General features: G+C 35.7%; 1 pseudogene; it reads right to left on the bottom strand.

Annotated features, from left to right (window-relative positions):
- Positions 1-4,697: 4,697 nt before the first annotated feature.
- LOC115991154 lies at positions 4,698-11,845 on the bottom strand (annotated as a pseudogene).
- Between the last annotated feature and the right edge of the window lie 502 nt (positions 11,846-12,347).

The raw sequence follows: 12,347 nt of genomic DNA, 5'->3' as shown, positions 1-12,347 counted from the left end.
AAAGGCCTCTGATGAGAGCAAAGTTCCTGAATACCTCAACAGAACTAATATTGTTTTGATTTCAAAAATTGCTAAGCCAGAAAGTTTGGGAATGTAAGGTTGAATTCATTCAATCATTAGTTGGCTTTATTCCCTGCCAAAATTGCTTGTAATTCAACATTTAGAAACCTTGTATTTAGGTGGGAATCATGTAAGGATAGTGTGTGAGAGAATGTGAAGAAAAGCTCAAGAGTGTGTACTTAAGAAGAGCCTCGCGACTGAATCTCGTGATTGGCAAGTCGCTAAAGCTGGCACACGTGTGAAGCATGCATGGGAGCTAAAGGGTCACGCCAGCTGTTGCACTATAGGACAAAACTTCTAGTCTGGCCAGGCAGTTAGCTCGCGACTCAAACTTGTGACTTATTCCAGTCGCGAGCTCGAGTCGCCAAAACACCCTGTTTGGTTGTAATTGACTCTTTGCATTCCATACACACTCTACTATAAATACCCTTATACCCACGAAATGTAGAGAGCTTCCAAAGAGAATTTTGAGAGAGAAACCCTAGAGAAAAACAAGATTGACTCATCCACAATCTTCATCATTTGATTCTCCAAATTCCTCTACTCTCACCCTTTCCATTGATTTATCCTTGAGAGGTACATTTAGCCAAATCCTTATCTCACCATACCCATATCTGTGAGAAAGTATTTTGGTGCATGGGAAGCAGTTCAGAAGGGACCAATTGATTTTGGTTGATGCAATGGGCTATTGCGGGATTCTGTAAGTTAGAGAAGACAAGATTCGGCGTAACCCTGTTAGAGCAAGAAGCTTGGAGTGCTTAGGTGCACTGGGTAGATTACGCTTGGAGGGTCTTCTTTTATTCATGTATCTCAACTTTATTCTCTAGTGGATTATTGACCGCTTGAAGGGTTGCGGAGAGGTTTTATGCCGAGGACTTCGGTTTTCTCTTCGATAACACATCGTTGTGTTGTCTTTATGTTTGCATCTGTCTTCCCTTAATCTTTGTCTTTTAATTACTGCTGTGGTTGTGATTAATTATGGTTTAGATTGTTTTACCAATTATGTTTTAGCTTATTATCATATTTCGCACATACATTATTTGATTATAAGCTTGTGTTGGTAATTTGTAAATTAGGGGTCTAAACGTTCATAGGTGTTTTATACACTATTTGAACATTCAGGGAAATTATCACCCCATCAGTTTATGCAATACAGTGTACAAGATCGTGACTAAGATCATTGTAGCCAGACTAATACCGCATCTTCACAAGCTTGTCTCCCCCTTTCAGTCTACTTTTGTTTCGGGTAGAAGAAGTGTGGATAATGCTATTGTGGTCCAAAAGCTTATTCATACCATTAGTAACAAAAAGGGCCAAGTGGGTTATATGACTATTAAAGTGGACCTTGAAAAGGTTTATGACAAGATCGAATGGAGCTTCATCAGAGAGGTTCTTATTAATGCCAACCTTCCTCATAATCTGGTGGCCCTTATTATGAGTTGCGTGTCTTTAGTCTCCACCTCTATTCTTTTCAATGGAGGTAATGTGGACCCTATCTTTCCTACTTGAGGAATTAGACAAGGCAATTTGCTTTCGCTCTATCTTTTCATCCTCTGTATGGAAGTCCTTGGACATATCATTGAAGAAAAATGTAGTGAAAGAAGTTAGACTTTGTCAAAAACTCCAACAGTGGGGCTGCTTTCTCCCACCTTTTCTTCGCTGATGACTTGGTGCTTTTTGCGAAAGCGGACCATGTTAATTGTTCGATGATAAGGGATGTCCTTGACGCCTTTTGCGCTCGATCGGGCCAGTCCATCAGTGAAAGCAAATCTAGGGTGTATTTCTCTCCAAATGTTGATGTTGACACCAAAGAATCCTTGTGTGATATTTTGGGGTTTCATTCAACCCCAAACCTTGGAAAGTATCTCTGTTTTCCCATCAAACACCGTGGAGCCAGAAACCAAGACCTCAATTTAGCGAGGTGGAAAGCCAAACTCTTATCTTTAGAAGGAAGAACAGTTCTGATCCAAGCATCCACATCCACTATACTTGCTTATATTATGCAATGCACGGCCCTTCCAAAAAAATTGCTTGACAACATTGACAGAGTCAATTGAAACTTGCTTTAGGGCTCGTCGGATTCCTAAAAAAGAACCCAATGGGTGGGCTGGCACAAAGTGACGAAGCCTAAAGTGGAAGGGGGTCTTGGAATCAAGCCTTACTAGCAAAGCTTAATTAGAGGTTTCGTATGGAAAAGGATGCTTTTTAGGAGTCCTTAAGAGCAAGTACTACTCTAACCGACAGTTAAATGTCAGAAATAGTGATAAGCTACCTTGTTCCAGAATTTGCAAAGCCATGAAAAAGGGAGGTGAGGTCTTCAACAAAGGTATCAGATGGATACCAGGGAGAAATAGCAATTTTAGCCTTTGGCATGAAAATTGGATTACCAATGGTCCTTTCAGATCTCTCATCCAAGACCCCCTCACTGCCGAAGAAGATTCTCTATAAGTCAAAGATGTGTTTGGACCACAAGGGTGGGATTGGTCAAATCTATCTATTCATCTCCCTAACACAGTCCTCATGGAAATTAATTCCATTCCCTTTTCCGTGAGATCAACTAATGGGGAGGATAGACTAACCTGGAAAGGAGCTAACTGAGGAGATTTTGACCTTAAATCTGCCTATGCTATAGCCACAGAATGTACTGATGAAGGAGTGTTCGCTAGCACTTGGGTCTAGAAAGTAGACACTTTGCCCCGGATAAAAACCTTCATGTGGCAGTGTTTGCACAACAGCATTGGAGTGGGAGAGTGTCTTGTCGAAAGGTGTCTAAGTGAATATGATATTTACCCTTTATACCAAAGGGAACCTGAAACAATCCTCCACAGACTCAGAGATTGCAAGGCAGCGAAGAATACTTGGAGTAGATTGGGGATTATCCCTAACATCAGCTTCTATAAGGGAAGCCTTCATTGTTGGCTAGAAAAAAATTGTAAAGATAATGCTTGTAGACTGAATAACCAACCCCCATGGAGGATCGTTTTTCCTTTTGCAATCTGGCTCTTGTGGAAGCATAGGAATAATGTTGTCTTCAGAGATTTCCATACTCAATCCAATGTCCACAATGATACCTTGTTCAGTGCCTTAGAATTTCAGCATTATGTTCTCAATCCTAAGTACTCGGGCAGCAGAAAGATGGTGTGAATCAGATGGGAGAAACCTCAACCCGGTTGGGTTCGCCTAAACACAGATGGCTCAGCTTTAGGGAACCCTAGTAGAGCTGGATGTGGTGGAATCATTCAGAATGATCATGGGGGATTGGATTGGGGGCTTTTCCAAGAGTATTGGTTTCACCACCAGCTTTATAGCGGAACTATGGGCCCTGAGAGACAGACTCACCCTCTACGATAACCCCCATTTTAATGCTGTTGATATTGAAATTGATGCGAAAGCAATTGTTGATCTTCTTACTAACCCTTTATATACTAATCGGTTTGCCATGCCTATTGTTGATGACTGCAGGCAATTGATTTCCCAGATAGCCTAAGTCTAGATCGGGCATTGTTTTTGTGAAGCTAACTCTTGTGCTGATTTATTAGCTAGGAAAGGGACTCTCTAGGATAGGGATTTTATTTTGTATCATGATCCACCTGTGGATCTTTTGGAGCTTATTAGCTCATATAAATCTGTTTTGTATTATAAAAGGCTCATGAACCTTCTTTCCCCCCTTAGCGTTTTGTTAATGCAATTTCCTTTTTACCAAAAAAAAAAAAAAAAAAAAAAAAACTATAGGGGTGGTAGAATTAGACCCTAACCCATTCCCTTACCTTGACAAAAGGTGATGAAAAAGAGAAAAGACTGAGTGACATTTTCAGATAGATAGATAGAGAAGTGTATGAACTTCCATTTGTTATATTCAATAGCGAGGTTGTGAAGTTTTTAGTCTTTGTATGTGGTTCACTTATTGTAAAACAAATATATTGTTTCAAAACTTTGTTTATTACACACTATTACACACATTTATACACACGTAGAAAGTCAAAATCGTGACTTGGTCAGTTGTTTTTTTTTTTTTTTTTTTTTTTTTGCGTGTGTAACATCTTTTTCACATTGTTTTGAGTTGATTCCGACCCACTACAAACATATTTATATTTGGAATGAAGGTGAAGCATAATATCTTATATACAACTTTTTAATACCTTACTTTTACAAATATAATCATAATTTCCAACTTTAAACAACCAAAAAAGAAAATCGAAATACCAAATTAACCGGTGCCAAATGGACTAATAAACATGGGAAGCCCTTAGCAGTGTGACCCTATATCAAAACACCAAAGTCATCATGGTAAATAATGCCGTGAGGCATGTATGTAGTGATTGTAAAATAAAGTACAGCTTGGTCTTCTAACCATTCTGCCTTGGGTCTGGTTTATTATACTTATTGGATTGAAGGCTACTACGGTTATGAAGTTTCAAATCTTTAAGCAATTGCCATATGCTACTCACAGTTCAAATTTCATGACTTATAAACAAATACTAATTCTAGTGAGACCATTAATTACAATACTCACACTAGCGAGGGTATAATTCAGTAATTCATGCTTCATTGGCAGAATAAGAAATTGATTTGCTTGTTGATTGATTTGACTCCGGCTTGTTTGAACGCTTGTTGTCCTCTGTTCGGCTACGGAAAAATTATGCTGGTCGTTGAGGTAACGGCAGAATAACAGAGTCATTGTTTAGCATAAGAACTACCGTAGCCATAGTAGGCCTGTCAGCTGGATTGTCCTGTACACAGTGTAATCCTATATGGAGTCTTCTGATGACTTCATTTTTCGTGTTAGAGTCACCCAAAGTTGGATCCAACAATTCCAAGGGTGTTTCATCCCTCCAATGTTTCCAAGCCTGCACCAATTGGTCAAGTAATGTTGCAATGTCACTATCTTTTTGCACCAACACTGATGTGATGATGTTGGCATTCATATAGGAAGACAAAATCTGAACGTTTAGTTTATACTCACATAGCTTAAAAGGTCTTCAGAACTATTTGCTTGACAAAAAGAACTATTCTTCTCACCCGTTAAAATTTCTAGAATTAGGACCCGAAACTGTATACATCAGATTTCAGAGAAAATTGTCCAAACATGACGTATTCTAGAGACATGTAGCCACTACAAATATGGCACCATTGATGCAGCAAATGTTAGTGACAAGATTTGTTGACGGGTTTGCCTAAACAATGTAATGCTCATAGTATATCTGACAACATTACTCACGCATAGATTCATGCTACAGGGAAGGTTAGAGTGCAACACATCCCTATATTGTCGAAAACAGAATTTGTAGAATATTAGATTAGAGTAGTGCAGAGTTTTGGTAGACATTTAGAACTTACAATGTGCCGACAATCCTATTGGTGTTTCCTTGAGTTTGATTAACCCCAAAAATCTTTGCCATGCCAAAATCTGAAATTTTTGGATTCATGTCTTGATCTAACAAAGTATTACTAGCCTTAAGATCACGATGTATAACTCTTAAGTCGAGAATCTTCGTGAAGATAAAGAATTTCTCGAGCAATGCCTTTAATAATTTTGTAACGTCTTGACCAATCCAACTGTTCTCGTCTTTTAGGATCTACAGATTCATCAAATATATATATATATATATATAGAGAGAGAGAGAGAAGAGAGAGAGAGAGAGAGAGAGAGAGAGAGAGAGAGAGAGAGAGAGAGAGAGAGAGAGAAATTCAAGTTAGAATAAAAATTAGAATAATCAATTAAACCATGCGCATATTCAACCAATTCACTTGACTTTGGGAAAAAAATATTAGTCTTACATAGAGACAATTTAATCTATTCATCTCTTGTGAGCTCCACAACAATAATGACTTATTAATAGTTAAGCAAACAAACTGAGCCCTTCTTGGATGGATTTTATCCTCCTTGAAGAAAAACCTTAATCCTCACATATGCTACGGCAAACTTTAAAATCAGACATCTGCTTATAAGGGACTTACCATGTAAAAAGTAGTCAAGGCTTTTGTTGGGCACAAATTCGTAAACAAGTATTTTTTTCTTCTCTTTCTAAGAAAAATCCCAATAACCTTACAAGATTTCTGTGTTGCAGCTTAGCTACCGTTACAACTTCATTTTTGAATTCTCCTAATCCTTGTCCAGAGGTTTGTGATAGCCTCTTCACAGCTATTTCTTGTCCATTAGGAAGTATGCCTTGAGAATATACTTCAACCGATCTTAGAACAATTTACCCCTAACAATTTCATGTAATCTCAATATCAAAAATGCTTTGACAAATACTGATAACTAATCCTATACCTTGTAAACCACACCAAATCCGCCTTCACCTAGCTTGTTATCATCAGAGAATTTGTCGGTGGCTCCTTCAATTGTTGCAAAATCAAATTGCAAGGACTCTGCCGTAGTAATATCATTTGCAAGACAAAACAGTTAATTACGTAACTACAAGTGTAAAAATTAGGAAATATGAAAATGTTATGCAATCAAATCATTAATTGTTTACCATTTTCTTCCTGAATAACATTGTATTTTTTTCTCTGCTTCCTTCTACGGTAGCAGTAGCCGGCAACAAATAGCAACGCAGAAACAGAAATCGAAGCAACAACAACAACAATTGTCTGCAATGAGATTTGACTTTTTCCTGCGTAAACAATATAATGTTTCATTGCTAAGAAAAATCATAAAATGATTAATAATTAGAGGTCCTTTGTAGACAATAATGTTTCATTGAAGAGGGCTGTAAATCAGTGGAGTTGCATGGTAAAAGTTGATGGTTGTTCATTTAAATTTATTTCAAATACCAACTTAGCAAATTTATTATCAAATTAGATTTCATGTTCAATTCTAATTTATTTTCTAATTAAACAAGTTTGAGTTTATTCAATTTTTTTTTTGAGTAAACAGTAATACTTATTAAAACACATACAAAAATAGTAATATTAGTGTTTTAAACCGGGTTTGTAATACTTATTTGATTAACTTATTATTTTCCCGTATATCGTAAACACTATTACTAAAGTTTTTACCCTTTCATAAATCTATGCTAATAATTGATAACTAAATTATAAATGAAATTAAATTATCTAAGTTAATTAGACTAAATTATTTTTGTTCAAGAACTTATAACAATTAGATTCACCAACCCAATACTATTAGAAAATGGATGATAAATATCATCAATATATTACAAGTAGTAATTTAATATATTCTAAACACGACTACAAACTTATATAATCTAATCTCAAGTCTATATCCTTCTAAAAAAAAAAAAATCTTATGTCTATATAACTATATTTTTAAATATTAAAACATCTAAACATATAGTATTATAAATGTATTAATCGAGCATCATACTCACAAATTTGTTTATGAGTACATTATTATATTTGAGTTTAGCTTATTTAATAGTTGATCCTAAACTTGACTTTGACTTTTATTTAATTTTTTAAATAAATGAACATAAACAATATTTTTCATAAATTGGGCCCAAACTGTTTCATTCATTTATAGTCCTATGATTGAAAACAAATTGATAAGTAGATAGCCTTGATCAATTAGCTGTAACAAAAATCAAAAAGTAGCACAAGTGGTTAAGGAGTTTTAATCTTTCATTTCTTTCACTTGGAGCCAAAAAAAAAAAAAAAAAAATCCTTAAAGGCCAGCTAGCTGCAGGCAATGAATAAACCAACCATATATTGGAGCATCCAACTATGGTTTCGTCTTTGTTTAGTCAAATACTGTCTTTGAAGCGACTCCAAATCTTCTATCTCATTCTTCCTACTTCACTTTATACTCTACAAATAAAAACATGTCACATAATTATTTATTTAAGTAAAATGCTAGACTTATGCCATTTTATCATTTCAATTTCCAGAGATAAATCAAAATATAAAAAAACCCAACGTATTCCTTCATCACCAGATTCACCACCAACCTTCTTCGAAGCCACTATCAAGAGCCTGTCGACACCATCAACACCTCCGGGTATGGCTCCAGTCATTTTGTCCCTCTCAAACCCATGAAAAAAAATGGTGATTGGTTTAGGTTCCACATCGAAGTTAGCTTTTGAAAAAACACAGAAAACTTCAATCTTTGAACTGAAAGATTGGAAAATTCCAAACTTTGCTATTCAATCACTGAGAATTTGAATGCAATTTACAGAGTGAGGATGTGTTGTCATTGATGTTAATGAAGAAGCCTTGGCACATAAGCTTGTTGTACAAGGTGAGTCCAATCAAGAACTGTTTCTGGGTTTAGAGTTTGGGATTGAAGGGATTTGTTTTGGAGTGCCATAAGGCTGGTTTGAAGGCTTGAAAAATATAAATGGGACACCTTAATAGAACGTTCATTCTAGTGCTGGGTGGATTTTTTTTTCTTAGGTTTGAGAGGGACAAAGTAGTGGGTTTCGTCGGTAGCAGTGAAATTGGTTTGAAATTAAAGAGGACAGTGACCGGTGGTATTAGCTTGGCGGCAGCAATTGACAGTGACTGGAGGCGTTAATGGATCGATGGACAACCACTTCGGTGAAGTTGGTGGTGATGGCGGTGGGAATATGAGTGATTTTTCTTTTAATTAAATGCTCATCTAAATTTAAATAATAAAAAATTTGAAATAAGAAAATAGCATAAATCTAGCATTTTAATTAAATTAATGGACATGTGGCAAGTTTTTATTGGTGGAGTATAAAGTGGAGCAGAAAGTGTGAGATAGAAGATTTGGACTCCTTTGAAGCTTACATTGATACATTGAAATCCATTAAATCCAGAAAACAAAAAGTGAAATCACCAAATCAAGCTAACATTCGCCCCAATTAATACTAGATTTGGTTTTTTATTTTATTTTATTTAAAAAAAAATTTTAGTTTGAGTTTACTGTTTTGACTCCCAAGCCTAGTCCATTTTCGATAATTGAAAAAGAACAATAGTGCTACATAATACATATTGCTTGCAAATTATAACCTTAAAAAAAAAAAAAAAAAAAAAAAAAAAAAAAAAAAAGAAGAAGAAAAAAGAAAAAAGAGAGAGAATAATAATACTCTTAATTTAGAATAAAATGCCTTTATTTTATACAGTATTAATTAATATAGTAAATCTAAAAGTCCATCCCATATGACTCTTTAAAATTTAAATCATGTAGTACCATATATCTTGTTGAATAGAAGAAATGAATGTCAAGCGTGAAATACTTGAAATTTAAATAACTCTAAATGCAGGCTTCTCCTCTGCTGTTCTAGAATGCTCAAACCTAGCTTTGCACTCCTTAATTCCTTGAAAGGAAACATGTGTGTCACCGGGATAGGAGTGATATTAGAGGAGTTTTTGTCAGCCAATTAGACATTTTAAGTTTGTTTATTAAAAAAAAGGGGTTTGTTTTTGCTTCCAAGAACTGTAATAGAGCATTCTCAAAAAAAGAAAAAGAAAAAAAAGAACTGTAATAGAGCTACTCAAGATTTGGTTGGTTTTGCAAAGGAGAATGAGAGGAGGAACTAATGATTAAAAGGGTGAGCCTCATTTCTTCTCCCCCATTGTACAAAGAGGGATTTCATAAATAAAGCTAGCCATTGTCTTCCATAATTTTTTTTTTTTTTAAATGAAAAAAAAAAAATTCCATCAGCCAAAATCAATTGAAAATTGTTAAAGTAACCATAAATTTTATTACCAAAAACTTACAAATAATATAGAATTTTATTGGTATCAATTCTTTTTATATATATATATATATATATTTTATTATATAAGAATCTAATGTCTCTTTTTTTTTTAATCAATCTAGTGTCGCTTAAACAATATAATACATGAATGTTTGAATTATATTTTGGTGATTGGTCATAAGTTAGCTTATAAAATTTATGTAGTAAAATTTTTAATATCTTTACCATCACTCAAATAAATATAATAGGAAGGAGAGGGGGGGGGGGGGAGGGAAGAGCTATTACACAATTTGTTTTACACACTTTTACCCACACCCTAAAAAGTAATTAAAAATGTGATTTTTTAACTAAGAAGCAAGGGAGTCAATTTTGTACTTGAGATTGTTAAGATTTGTTCAAGAGAACAATATATTGAAATATCAATCAATACTAGTGTACCATTTCAATATATATATATATATTTCATTGACTTAAAAGCGTGTATATATATTTATTAAATTTATACTCAAGATATGTGTCCAATAAAAATTAAAAGTAGGCCGATCTTATCTATGAAAAAATTGAAAGTTGTAAGGGACAACTTGCAAGTTGTAAGTGTTTTTTTTTTTTTTTTTTTTTTTTTTTTTTTTTTTTTTTTTTTTTTTTTTTTTTTTGAGAGAGAGAGAGTTTTAACCTATAGCATCCGCTCCTTATGATAGCTCTTTATTATTAGACCAAGACACCAATCAGCATTTTATGTAGGCAGGAATTGAACCCCCGATCTCTTATACAACCATCAGAGACTTTACTAGTTGAGCTAAGAGCACACACCTACGATCTCTTCTTCTATTTTTCAAGAAGCTGTTTTCCACAATTAACTCTATAAATTATGATACAGAGGATTTGCATTCATTTTAAATTTTTTTTTTAATCTTTCGTCTCCTTCCTCCTCTTATTCATGCATATTGGCTGTTCCAGTAGGTACAAAACGGTATTGACCACTATTTAAAAAGTCGTGATTTTTAGCTATTTTTTAGAAGGAGCTCAACCCAAATTTAAAAGAAATTACAATCAAATAAATAAATAAAATAACCTTTAGGTGATATTTGTTAACAATATAAAGTGAGAGAGAGAAAGACTGAATAGTCTGTATATTGTGTGTCCATAATAATGTACAATAGAGAGCCTTATATAAGCTAGGTATGTGTGTAGTACAAGTAATATGAGTAAACTATAAGTACAGTATACTGGGCTAAGTCCAATGGGCTAATTTAGTCTATGTTATACACTAACATCCCCCCTCAAACTCGAGGTGGTAAGGAGGAAGCCAACTGGAGTTTGGATATAAGATCTTGAAGACAACCAGGCAAGTGAGTCTTGATGAAGATATCAGTAGGCTGATCAGTAGAGGAGATCGAGAACAACTTGAGATTGCCTTTCTTGAAATGCTGGCAAGTGATGTGGCAGTCGATCTCAATGTGCTTGGTGCATTCATGGAAGACATTATTATGAGCAATATAGACAGCACTACGATTGTTACAATAAAGAGGAGTGGCAGTGGGCTGTGGAGCATCCATGTCAGCCAAGAGCCAACGAAGCCAGACAAGCTCGCAGGTGGTGTCGGCAAGGGTACGATACTCAACCTCAGTACTAGAACGGGAAACCACATCCTGCTTCTTGCTAGGCCATGAGACAAAAGAAGTACCCAACAGAAAACAGAAACCTGTGATAGAGTATCGATCAGTCGGATCACCTGCCCAGTCTGCATCTAAATAAGCATAAAGCTCGAGAGAAGACCGAGAGGAGTAGTGGAGTCCATGATAAAGTGTGCCCTTGACATATCGAAGAATCCGAAGAACGACAGCATAGTGGACAAAACGGGGGGCATCCCTGAACTTACTGACCATACCCACGGCATGTGAAATATCCAGATGAGTAACAGTGAGATAGATCAAACTACCAACCAACTGATGATAGCGAGTAGCATCGAATATAGGTTCACCATCCAAGGGTGTGAGCTTTGTATTGTACTCCAAGGGAGTGGAAATAGTCATGTTGTCGGTGATACTGGCTTTGGAGAGAAGATTAGAAGCATATTTAGCTTGGGAAAGGTAGTAGCCATCAGAGGATGAGGTAACCTCAAGTCCAAGAAAATAGCTGAGAGTACCGAGATCTTTCATCTCAAAATGTTAACTAAGGAAGTGCTGAAGAGAGCGTATACCTGCAGAATCATTTCCAGTAATAATCATATCATCAACATAAAGAAGAATAAGAATGATATCAACAAAGGATCTTCGGACAAAGAGAGCAGTGTCATGAGGACTCAAAGTGAAACCCTGCTGAGCAATAACTGAGCTAAACTTTTCAAACCAAGCTCGAGGAGCCTGCTTGAGGCCATAAAGAGCATGGCGAAGGTGAAAAACTTGATTCCCTGAGTGTGGATAGCCAAGGGGTGGCTACATGTACACTTCTTCTTGGAGATCTCCATTGAGGAAAGCATTCTTCACATCCATTTGATAAAGAGGCCAACGGCGAACAACAGCCACAACAATGAGACATCTAACAAATGTAAGGTGAGCAATAGGAGCAAATGTTTCCTCATAGTCAATGCCATACTCCTGAGTCAAGCCTTTGGCAACTAGGCGAGCCTTGTACCATTCAATAGATCCATCAGCCTTGGTC

This window comes from Quercus lobata, chromosome 5, assembly GCF_001633185.2.
Source record: "Quercus lobata isolate SW786 chromosome 5, ValleyOak3.0 Primary Assembly, whole genome shotgun sequence".
NCBI lineage: Eukaryota > Viridiplantae > Streptophyta > Magnoliopsida > Fagales > Fagaceae > Quercus > Quercus lobata.
The sequence above is the reverse complement of the archived record's forward strand: the minus strand, read 5'-3'. Positions and strand labels throughout refer to the sequence as shown.